The sequence below is a fragment of the Bos mutus genome, chromosome 26, assembly GCF_027580195.1.
Source record: "Bos mutus isolate GX-2022 chromosome 26, NWIPB_WYAK_1.1, whole genome shotgun sequence".
NCBI lineage: Eukaryota > Metazoa > Chordata > Mammalia > Artiodactyla > Bovidae > Bos > Bos mutus.
In genome coordinates, this window is record NC_091642.1 from 877,488 (window position 1) to 889,896 (window position 12,409).

The 12,409-nt window shown below is 56.1% G+C and overlaps 1 protein-coding gene across 4 annotated transcripts in view; it reads right to left on the minus strand.

Moving 5' to 3' along the window:
* INPP5A (inositol polyphosphate-5-phosphatase A) overlaps positions 1–12,409 on the minus strand; it is a 145,805-nt gene that overhangs the window by 79,772 nt on the left and 53,624 nt on the right. The window lies entirely within an intron of this gene.

The following is a 12,409-nucleotide window of genomic DNA, read 5'->3' on the forward strand; positions in this document are numbered from 1 at the left end:
GCTCTCCCTGGGCAGGCTGGGGACGAACGCACAGCTAGGAACGGGGCTCGGGGGAGAGAGCAGGTTCAGAGGAGCCTGGCCCCACAAGGAGCATCGGGGTGGGGGGGTGTCAGGGGGGTTTGGGGGGCCCTGCAGGAAGTGGGAGAGGAGCCTGATGCCACATCAGAGTTTAACCAGCACTCCCGGTTCACCCAGGACAGGCTACACACACTCACACACACACACACACACACTCACACACACACTTAGATCCATGAGTTCGTGATGACACTAACCTCCCCCCACATGTCAGTCAGAGTGGAGTCAGGACACCCCTCTGAAAACCAGTGGATGAAGAAAATGAAGCCCTCCTTCCCTCCTGCGTCTCTGGGGAAACGGGAGGGCAAGCCCCGCTCAGGGAAACGTCAAGCCAAGAAATGGAGGGGAGCCCCTGGGACTAGACCCTGCGCGGCCACATGGGAACCCAGAGCTTCCGGCTGAGAAGCGGGTACAGAGAGGCCCCCACGCGAAAACCCAAACCAACTTTCAATCCAAACGGAATCGAAGCAGCCCGGAGAAACAGAGCAGAAAAGGTGAGGGGCGGGGGGAGGGGTGTAGGTCGCTGGGCTCACAGCTTCTGGATCTAACGGCAGCCTGGTGACCGGTCCACACGGCGCAGTCACACTCCAACCCTGGGCAGGGAAGGCCCGAGGCGGCTGCAGACGGCAGGAAACACTCAGCCCGGCAGGGTCCACGGGCCTGGCTGCAGGGCGCCAGGAGGCCCCGCTTCTGCAGAGCAGGGCCACAAGGAGGACGGGCCAGCTGCAGAGGGAATGTGAGCCGGGGAGCAGGGGGCAGTCGGGCCCTCTGAGAGGCAGAGGAGGCACCCCCTCGCCCACAGCAGGCGGTACAGCTTTGCCTGACGGACAGAAGAGGGTGCTGTGAGGCCAGGAACACGCCCTGCACAGAGGCCGCTGGGGCGGGCAGAGGGAGGGCACGTCCCTGCAGGGCTGCAGCCCGAGAGGCAAGAGCACCCCCAGGAAGAGGCCCGCCCTCGACAGAGGCACAGAGCAGCCCAGAGCTGCGAGCCCCATGCAGACAGAGCTGAACATCCAAACAGGCGCCGAGGGGAGAAGAAACCCGAAAGAGAGACGGGATCAACCACAGGACAGAAATGGGGAAAAGGACAAAATCGTCCCAGAAGAGAAGAGCACGTTTCAGAGCGCCCGAGGGAGGATCAACTTCGAGGAAAGTTCAGCAAGGGCCGCACAGGCCACTAAAACCCAAGAAAGTGAAAAGAGCCTCAGGAAGAGGGCGGGGGTGGGGCGGGGGCGGGTGTGGCGAGGGCAGGCGGGGAGCCCTGCACCCCGGTCCCCAGGGGAGACAGCGAGGCAGGGCCCGGAGCTCACATCTAAACTCACGTCTAAACTTGGGGGCCCAGGGAAGCCTCCCAAGGCAGGGGAGCTGAACCACACTGAGGGGCGCCTGAGCACCAGAAGGAATCACCCCAGAGCAACGGACTCCCAGACACGCCCCAGTGAAAGACACAGTCCTCCAGGCCTCCAGGAAACAGCCACCGAGACCCACACCAGAGCCAGAGACCCACACCAGAGCCAGAGACCCACACCAGAACCAGAGACCCACACCAGAACCGCCGACACCCACACCAGAACTAACGTCTAAGTGGAGCAGTGGCAGAACCACCTTTTATAAAAAGGACGCTCTGGCTCACATCCTCAATGCGAGTAAGTATAAGCCAAGAATCACACAACTCAGTCAACCGTCCTTCAAACGTTTTCACGAGTAAACTCAGGTGGGCTCTGTCCCCGTGAGCCCGTGTGGAGCTCCACTAGAGCAGGCTGGGCAGACGCTGACCGGGGGACCAGTGCAGACTCAGGCCCCACGGCCGGCAGCTTCGAGGCAACGCCGCTGGGCAGGTGTGGGGGCCATGCGAGGGGGTGAGGCCGCCCCGGGAGCCTGACCCCAGGCCAGGCGGCAGGTTGGACCGGCTAAGGTGGGGGGAAGGGACGGGGTGCTGACCCTTAATTTAAAGTAGCAACTATAACTCATAGTTTACAGCAACCATAAGCCGCCGGCTGGAGCCCCCAGTGCAGGCGGAGGGACAGCACATGTTGCTCGGAGAGCTACACGGTCCCAGCGCGTCCACGTGGCACATGAAGGAGCAGGATGTCAACCAGAGGCAGGGGACTCAAAACCCACAGCTGCCAGGAAAACAGGAACGTAAACGATTTCAAATGGAACGTGAAAGAAGAAGAGAAGTAATCCAAAAGAAAGCCGAAATGGGGAAATAAAGCGACAGCCCAGAAGGTGTACACGTAACACAGACAACACGGGGCAGGGCCCAAGCCCAGCATGCCGACGACCACACCGAACGCTGGTGGCCTGGGCCCACGCTGAGCGGCAGGGCTGCCCGGCCACCGTGGACAGTGGCGGCCGCGCCAGACAGCGCAGAGCAGAGCACCCGCCACGGAAGGCCCCGCGAGACGAGGCCCTGCTGGCACCTGAGCCCCAGGGGCCGGGAGGCGCCTCAGGGAGCGGCGAGGGCTCCAGAGGACGACGGGCACAGGATGACCACAGACGGCTCGGGAGGCAGATGCACACGTGCACACGCCAGTGACGGGAACGCACACACGAGTGCACGCACACACACGCGTGTGGACAGTGCCCTGGCAGGGCCCAGGACACGGACGCGGGGCGCACCCTCTCCTGCGGCCCACTCGGCAGGAAAGGCCGTCGCAGGCCACAGAACAAACCACAGGCTGCTGCCTGGCCTTTCAGGGATCACAGTCGAAGATGGAGAAGCTCCATACGGTCAGCAAAGACAAGACCCGGAGCTCACTAGGGCTCAGATCATCATCTCCGCATTGCAAAATTCAGGCTTCAACTGAACAAAGTAGGGAAAACCACTAGGCCATTCAGGTGTGATCTAAATCAAACCCCATATGTCTATACGCTGGAGGAGACAGATAGATTCAAGGCATTAGATACGGTAGACACAGTACCTGGAGAACTATGGATGGGGTTCGTAATTTGTACAGGAGGCGGCAACTGAAACCATCCCCAAGAAAAAGAAATACATAAAAACAAAATGGTCGTCTGAGGGCGCTCTGCAAACAGCTGAGGAGAGAAGAGAAAGGAAAGGCAAAGGAGATGCACTCACACCCATCTGAAGGCAGAGTTCCAGAGAACAGCAAGCAGAGATAAGGAAGTCTTCCTCAGTGATCAAAGCAAAGAAACAGAGGAAAACTACAGAATGGGAAACACCAGAGGTCGCTTCAAGAAAATTGGAGATACCAAGCGAACACTTCATGTAAGAACAGGCAGAGTGAAGAATAGAAACAGGCAGGACCTAACAGGAGAAGAAGAGGTTGAGAAGAGGTGGCAAGAATACTCAGGAGAACCATACAAGGAACGTCTAATGACCTGGATGACCATAATAGTGCGGTCACTCACCTAGAGCCAGACATTCTGCAGTGTGAAGTTAAGTGGACCTTAGGAAGCATCACTACGAACAAAGCTAGTGGAGGCAATAGAATTCTAGCTCAGCTATTTAAAATCCTAAAAGATGATGCCGTGAAAGTGCTGCACTCAATATGTTAGCAAATTTGGAAAACTCAGCTGTGGCCACAGGCCTAGAAAAGGTCAATTTTCATTTCAATGCCAAAGAAAGGCAATGCCAAAGAATGTTCAAACCACTGTATAATTGCACTCATTTCACATGCTAGTAAGGTTACACTCCTTCAAGCTCGGCTTTAACAGTATGTGAACTGAGAACTTCCAGGTGTTCAAGCTGGGTTTCGAAGAGGCAGAGGACCAAGAGGTCAAATTGCCAACATTCACTGGATCATGGAGAAAGCAAGGCAATTCCAGAAAAACATCTACTTCTGCTTCACTGACTATGCTGAAGCCTTTGACTGTGTGTATCACAACAAACTGTGGAAAATTCTTAAAGAGATGGAGTACCAGACCACCTTACCTGTTTTCTGAGAAACGTGTATGCAGGTCAAGAAGCAATGATTAGAACCAGATATAGAACAACTGAGTAGTTTAAAATTGGGAAAGGAATACAACAAGGCTGTATATTGACACCCTGCTTATTTAACTTGTGCAGAGTACATCATGTGAAAGGCCAGGCTGGATGAAGCACAAACTGGAATCAAAATTGTCAGGAGAAATATCAACAACTTCAGATATGCAGATGATACCACTTTAATGGCAGACAGTGAAGAAGAACTAAAGAACCTTTTGATGAAGGTGAGAGAGGAGATTTAAAAAAGCGGCTTGAAACTCAACACTCAAAAATCTAAGATCATGGCATCTGATCCCATCACTTCATGGTGAATAGAAGGGGAAAGTGGAAGCAGTGACAGATTTTGTTTTCTGGGCTCCAAAGTCACTGTGGATACTGACTGCAGCCATGAAATTAAAAGACGCTTGCTCCTTGGAAGAAAAGCTATGACAAACCTAGACATTGTAATAAAAAGCAGAGGCGTCATTTTGCCAACAAACCATCTAGTCAAAGCTATAGTTTTCCCAGTGGTCATGTATGGATGTGAGAGCTGGACCATAAAGAAGGCTGAGCGCCGATGAATGGATGCTTTTGAGCTGTGGTGTTGGAGAAGACTCCTGAGAGTCCCTTGGACTGCAAGGAGATCCAACCAGTCCATCCTTAAGGAGATCAGTCCTGAATATTCATTGGAAGGACTGATGCCTAAGCTGAAACTCCATACTTTGGCTACCTGATGCGAAGAGCTGACTCATTGGAAAAGACCCTGATGGCTGGGAAAGATTGAAGGTGGGAGGAGAAGGGGACGATAGAGGATGAGATGGTTGGATGGCATCACCGACTCAATGGACATGAGTTTGAGTAAACTCTGGGAGATAGTGGAGGACAGGGAGGCCTGGCGTGCTGCAGTCCATGGGGTCGCAAAGAGTCGGACCCGACTGAGCGACTGAACAGCAGCAAGCGCCGCTGCCCCAGGCTCCCTGAGCGCCCCCTTCCTCACGTGCCTGCCTTGCTCACTCACTGTGCTCAGGGCGGACGCAGAGTAAGCACCGGACAGCGTGCCAGTTCAACACCATGACAAGTGCCGCGGGGGCAGGACCAGCTGTCACCGGGGGGACCCCGGGACTAGGAGTGAGAGGGCCGGCCTGGAGCTCTCTGGGCCGCTGAGGTCAGAGCTGCAGGCCTCCCCCGCCTCCGGGAAGGAGCCTAGATGGACAGCCCTTCGGGGAGGATGGCACGGCTGTCTTGAGGACGGACAGGAAAGTCCCTCCAAGATGTGGGCGGTGAGTTCAGGCCACGACTGGTGGGAAGGAGCTCAGAGAAGCAGGAGCTGGACGGGCAGGGGATTCCTGGCCCCGGGGGTCAGGGTCGGGGCCTCCGCAGCTTGGGCTCTAACTGGGCTCCCATCCTGCCCACATCTGCACACGTGCCGGGCCAACATCCTTTACCGAAAAAAGGAGCCTCTGCGAACTCTATCCTGCGAACTCTAGGGGAGAAACAGGCAGCTGATAGGAACACGCGGGTTCTTTCCTAGGAAGGCTCAGGAAAATATTTTGGAAAAGAGTGAATTAGAGATTTTGGCAAGGAAAAGCTGAGGGAATTAAAAATAAAAACAAAAACACACCACGCAGCCAAACAAAACCAGGCCCTGTCCTGACGCTGTGCAGGTGGTAAGGAGAGGGCGGCCCTGGTCTCCAGGACACGCAGAGCTGCCCAGCCCGCTAAAAATAGCAGCAGCCAGGCCTTGTTAGGCCTGCTCCAGAGAGAAGTATCTGAGTTACCTAAAAAGGAATTACACCCTACAGACAACCCAGCACAGGCCGGAGAGCCGAGATAAGGAGCGAAAAGGGACAAAGGAATTTCTCCGGAGGCAAGATTGCTATTTACCAGCTACGCCTGAGAACACCCTGCAGAGACATCTATGACCCTCAGCCTGGGAGGCAGGGGTCCTCTGGATGCCCAGCCGCCTGCCCTCTGCCACAGGGCTGAGCCAGGACGGTGAGGGGGAGGCGGGGGCCTGCCCCCCGAGAAGGCCCAGACTCAGCTCCTGGCAGCCCCGACCGGACGCGCTCCCAGAGCCCAGGCCCCACAGCCGCTGCCGGCCGGCACCCAGGGCAGCATGAGGCTCCGCGAGCTCGCCAGCAGGCGGGGCGCCTGGCCGTCCAAGCAGCGAGGGTGGCTCCCGGGCCCCGTGTGGGCAGGAGGCCCGCTCCGAGTCCTTGGGGCTGGAGGATTTCTCGTGCGGCCGTTGGCCCTGGGCACCCACAAGTGTGCCTGACCGCCGACCGCAAAGCTGAAGCAGCGTCCAGCAGGCGAACCGTGGCTTTACCCCAGATCCAGACAGACAGACACAAGGCTGCTCCTTCCAAAGGGGCAGAAATACGGAGCTTGGTCCGCTCTTAATACAGCCTGTTGCTTGGGACATCAGAGGTCTCTAAGAATGACTTGATTTTCATTTAAGAAGCACCTTTCCCGCCGAGGGGCACGCAGGATGGAAGCAGGTCCCGAGCCGACGGGGTGCCCCCTGCCTCCTGGCTCTCCCCGCGGACCCCGGGGCCAGCTGGCGGCCACAGCTTCCTGATCTCAGCCCTAGAACCTCCTCCCTGAAGCCACCCGCTTCCTCAGGGTGGTTTCCAGTTTTGGGGGGATGCACACGCTGACCATGGGCCGAAAGGCTGCCGAGGGCACCCCATACAGCCTCTGACCACAGCAGCCCCATGGGCGTGAGTGAGCCCCACCCCAGGATCCACCTCTGGGGGGGCCCATGGGCATAAGCCAGCCCCCGCCAGGATCCACCTTGCGGGAGGCGCCCATGGACGTGAGTGAGCCCCCCCAGGATCCGCCTCGGGGGGCCCACCTCTCTCCGTATCAGAAGGGAAGCCTGGACATACCGGTGCCACCAGGTCACTGGGCTCCCAGGGAGCACCCACCTCTCTCCGTATCAGAGGCAGACAGGGAGCCGCAGCTCTAGCTGGGGTGGGGTGGGGGTCCAAGGGCCAGGATAGGATGCTCGTGTGCGCCGGGCACTCACGGGCGCCTCGGGGCGTGTGGGGCAGACGGCACACCTGATCCCCGCCCGGCTGCACTGTTACACGTGACCACGCTGACCCGGCAAGCAAGCAGCTCCTCAAGGCCAGTGAGGGTTGTCATCAGGCCCCCGTGAGCCCCCGGGAAGTGTGCCCTCTTCACACGCCGTGAGGGCGGGCTGCCATCTGCGGCCACAGTACAGACTAGCGGCGTCAGCAGCCCGTTGCGGGCTCGGCGGGTCTGCAGGGAGGACCTCGCACCCCGACACGAAGGAGGCTGGGCACTGGGGGCAGCTGCAGACTCAGGCCGAGCCCAGAGCAGAGAGCGGCGGGTGTGGAGGGGCCCACGCAGAGGGCACAGGGCACTGCCCAGCCCCTGCCTCCCTGCCAGCCCCCATCCCGCAGGGGCGCCTCCCTCCTGTCTCACACACCACACCAGCAGGCCAGAGCACGAGCCTGGCTTCTCAGAGGCTGACGAAGAGAGCAGCGGGGACCCCGCCTCTGGTCTCCCTGGAGAGGAACACCTCCCTGCTGCCTCGGGCCTTTCTTGATTGCTCTCGTCGCTGCATAGACATTTAGCTCAGTTCAGTCACTCAGTCGTGTCCGACTCTTTGCGAACCCCTGGACTGCAGGACGCCAGGCCTTCCTATCCATCAGCAACTCCCGGAGTTTACTCAAACTCATGTCCATTGAGTCGGTGATGACATCCAACCAGCTCATCCTCAGTCACCCCCTTCTCCTCCCACCTTCCATCTTTCCCAGCATCAGTCTTTTCCAATGAGTCAGCTCTTTGCATCAGGTGGCCAAAGTGTTGGAGTTTCAGCTTTGGCATCAGTCCTTCCAATGAATATTCAGGACTGATTTCCTTTAGGATGGACTGGTTTGATCTCCTTGCAGTCCAAGGGACTCTTAAGAGTCTTCTCCAACACCACAGTTCAAAAGCATCAATTCTTCGGCGCTCAGCTTTCTTCACAGTCCAACTCTCACATCCATTCATGACCACTGGAAAAACCATAGCCTTGACTAGATGGACCTTTGTTGGCAAAGTAATGTCTCTGCTTTTTAATATGTGGTCTAGGTTGTTCATAGCTTTTCTGCTAAGGAGTAAGTGTCTTTTAATTTCATGGCTGCAGTCACCATCTGCAGTGATTTTGGAGCCCAAAAAAATAAAGTCTGACACTGTTCCCACTGTTTCCCTGTCTATTTGCCATGAAGTGATGGGACCAGATGCCATGATCTTAGTGTTCTGAATGTTGAGTTTTAAGCCAACTTTTTCACTCTCCTCTCACTTTCATCAAGAGGCTCTTTAGTTCCTCTTCACTCTCTGCCATAAGGGTGGTATCACCTGCATTTCTGAGGTTACTGATATTTCTCCCGGCAATCTTGATTCCAGCTTGTGCTTCATCCAGCCCGGCATTTCGCATGATGTATTCTGCATAGAAGTTAAATAAGCAGGGTGACAATATACAGTCTTGACTTACTCCTTTCCCGATTCGGAACCAGTCCATTGTTCCATGTCCAGTTCTAACTGCTGCTTCTTGACCTGCATACAGGTTTCTCAAGAGGTAGGTCAGGTGTCCTGGTATTCCTATCTCTTGAAGAATTTTCCACAGTTTAATGTGATCCACACAGTCAAAGGCTTTGGTGTAGTCAATAAAGCAGAAGTAGGTGTTTTTCTGGAACTCTCTTGCTTTCTCGATGATAAAGCGGATGTTGGCAATCTGATCTCTGGTTTGTGTGCCTTTTTTAAATCCAGCTTGAGCACAGACATTAATGTGTTTCGTCAGATGTGCAGCCACTATTTCATTCTGGTGCTGCTGTGTATGTTCACATTTAATATAAAGGTGTTCTCACAGCACCCTATGTGCTGCACACTGACTGCATTCACTTACATCAGGTAACACTCACACTTCTGTGCGCTCCTCACAGCTTCCCAAAGAGCCCGTCACGCCTTCTGCCCAGATGCAGGCCGGCTTCCTCCCCTTAGTCTGTAGGACTCTGCTTCCTCCGTGGCCCTACGACGAGGACCTTCACCGCCATTCTGCAGGCAGGCCTGGCGCCCCGCCCCCGTCCAGGGTCCCGGCAGGAAAGCATCTCATCTCCCAGGAGCTGCACCGTCAGGCTCGGGGCACGAGTGCTCGTTACAGAAGCTCCTTCCACTCAGCTTGCCGGAAGCTTTCATCAGAAATGGTTATAGAATTTCAGCAAATGCTTTTCCTGCATGTGCTGAGACGATGGTGTAGTTTTTCTTCACAGTTGGTTGACTTGGGTGATCTTATCTATTAATTTTTGAACGTTACACAGGCTTGAGCCCCTTGGTGCTCACGCATAACTTTTTGATGCGCCGCTGTTTCTATGTGTGTATGCGCATGCACATGCATGTGTGCACGTGCGTGTGCGCATGCGTGTGCATCTGTGTGTGCACGTGTGCGTGTGCACATGTGTGCATCTGTGTGTGCATGTGCACGTGTGCGTCTGTGTGTGCATGTGCGTGCATGCGTAGGTGGGTGTGTGCACACATGTGTGGGCATGCATGTGTGCATCTCTGTGTGCGTGTGCATGTGTGCGTGTGTGCGCGTGTGTGCATGTGTGCACATGTGTGCATCTGTGTGTGCGTGTGTGCATCTGTGTGCGTGTGTGTGCGTGCGTCTGTGTGTGTGTTGCATGCATTGTTACACACGTAAACAGCTCTACATGCTTGACTTGCTGAAGTCCCTTGAACTCGGGCCTTTACTCCACGCAGGAGACAGACCTGTGTTCTCACCGAGACGACTCTGTCCGCCTTTGCTGTCAGGGCACTGCTCGCATCACAGCATCACGTGTTTCAAGCTTCTTGAAAAGCTCGACAGAAACGTCAGTGTGTCTTGCTTAAATGTTTGACAGAACTTATCAGTGTTGAGGAAAGCTTTAATAAAGAGCTCGTTTATTTCTTCTCGACTTAGCTTCCTTTGCTTTTCCAAAAACATCTTCCTTTCATGTAAGTGTCCAGATTTATTGGCAAAAAGTTGTTCGTGATCATTCCTTTACTATCTTTTTATTGTCTACAGGATTTTCAGTGACCATTCCCCAATGTCAAATTTCTGAAATTGATCATTCTTTAATTCTTATCTTCTACTTTCAGAAATTAGATATAGAAGAGCAAATTAAATGGAAAGTAATCAAGAAAAAGGAAAAAAAAAAAAAAACAGTGAAAAAGAAAACAACGGACAGAATCAGTAAAATCAGAAGCAGCCCCCGAGGTCAGCACAGCTGGGGAACCGCTAACCGTCCAATGGGCAGAAGGGTCTGATGTCCCTGCATCTTCGCCTGCCTGCTCATTTCTTTTTATTGGTTGTAAACATCAAATTGTGCATTCCAGCTCACTGGACACTAGCCTGGACGTCCTCTCGGGCTTTAACTGGCCAGTACAGCCTGGCCCCTGATCCCCGCAGCCACACTGTTCTGTGCTGCCCACTGCCTGAGGTCTGAAAACCAGTGTGTCTTACACATTTTCTGGTTTTAATTTGTTTAAGACAGGACGGGAAATTTGGTACCTGTTTCTGTGTGTACCCAGGTTTGATCCCTAGGTTGGGAAGATGCCGTGGAGAAGGGAATGGCTACCCACTCCAGTGTTCTTGCCTGGAGAAGCCCATGGACAGAGGAGCCTGGCGGGCTACAGTCCACGGGGCCGCAAAGAGTCGGACACAAATGAGTGACTTTCACTTTTCACTTGCTCCATGTTAGCTGGAAGCAGATAATACTCATCACGTTATTTTTTAAATTATTGCCAGGGAAAATTGTGAAAGGCTTTCAAATGGGCATAACAGACTAGAGGTGCCTTGCCCCTGTCTGGGTTCTTCCAACCTTAGTGACCCCCGAGCTGTTGTACAGTCCCGTGAACTCTGAACTCCAGCAGCATCGCAAGGATTCAGGACCGCAGGACGCCAGTGTCCAGAGAAGCACAGCTCGTGCCTGGCCAGCCTTCCCTTTGGCATTGCTGAAAGGAGAGGCCGGTGTTCCCCCTTTGGACTCTTCTTTGAACCAGTTTTAACACCTTACTGGTTCTCTCGTCAGTAAATAACAAATATCTATTATCTCAATAAAGAGTCGTCACCACTTGCTCGTTTCTCGTGTCTGTGTGTGAGCCAGCGCCCCACGTGCCGTCAACACGTGCGCAGCCCTGTGACCAGCCGAGGGCGGCACCTTCTCCCTGGGATGCACAGACGTCGGGCGGGAGGCTCTGACGTCAAACTCGAGGCAGAATTCGGGGGGGGGCATTTATTTATCCTCGTATCTGCGCAGTTCCTCACTCTCATCCAGAGAGCTGAGCACACCCCGTGCACACACACTCCTGGTCCCCGGGCCAAGGTGTGTGTTCTGGGGAGGAGGCGGGCGCCCGGACACTGACTTGGAGGGAAATGCCTGCCCGCCTCCTGGGCTCCGCTTTGGGGTATAGCCGCCGGGCTGCATGTGCGGCCAGGAGGCTCTGAAGGGACGCCTCCCGCCTGCTCCCAGGGGGCTGTCACCGCCAGGACCCCTCTGAGCCTGGACCCAGGGCCACTACCCGCCACCACCCCAACATACTCCCACCGCGTCTCACACCTGCCGGGGCCAGCTGTGCAAAGCAAACAAAAGTGACAGAGAGCAGAGGCCGACGGTCGAGACGGGGCCCCCCACTCCGGGCCTCTCCCTCCACAGTCAGCCTGGGCAGCCGCTGGGGCCTGAGCACGCCTCCGAGGTGACCTCTCCAGGAAAGGGGCCTCACCCGGCCCACTGGGCCAGCTGCCTGCCAAAAGCTGACCCCACAGTTCAGCCGGGCCAGGCTTCGGCCAGGGACCCTGAGGCCGCTGCCCACTTGGGCGGGTGAAATGCGGGGAAGGACGGGCTCGGAATGCCCCGTGACAGGAACAAGGCCCATGCCCTGCTGGACGCGCCCCTGGCACCTCGCGCCCCCCACCCTCCTGGGCCTCGGGTGGGAACCCGTCCCCCTTGGCCAAGACCATCGTCCCCTCCGACAGCCCAGGCCCTTCCTGCCGGACCCCGGGCCTCTCGGTTCCAGAGAGGACTTGCTGCCCCTCCCTGGCCTTCACCGTGGCTGGTACATCTGGGGGTGTGGACCACCCACACCAGCAGACTGGACAAGCAGCTGCCCCCTGTGCCAGTGTGGATGGCAGGAGTCGGGGGACAGCCCAGACACAGAAGGACATGGAGCGGACCCGCTGAGGCTCAGCGCCTGGGACCACCTGACTCCTGCACCTCCTCCTGCCATCAAAGCACCCGCACCTGCCCCGCAGACCCACCGCAGAAGCGCCCCGTGCCGTCGGCCATGCTGTCCCCGCCTGGCTCCCTGCTCTGCGGCCCCGCCAGCCTCCAGGTGCCACAGTCCCCCAGCAGCCCT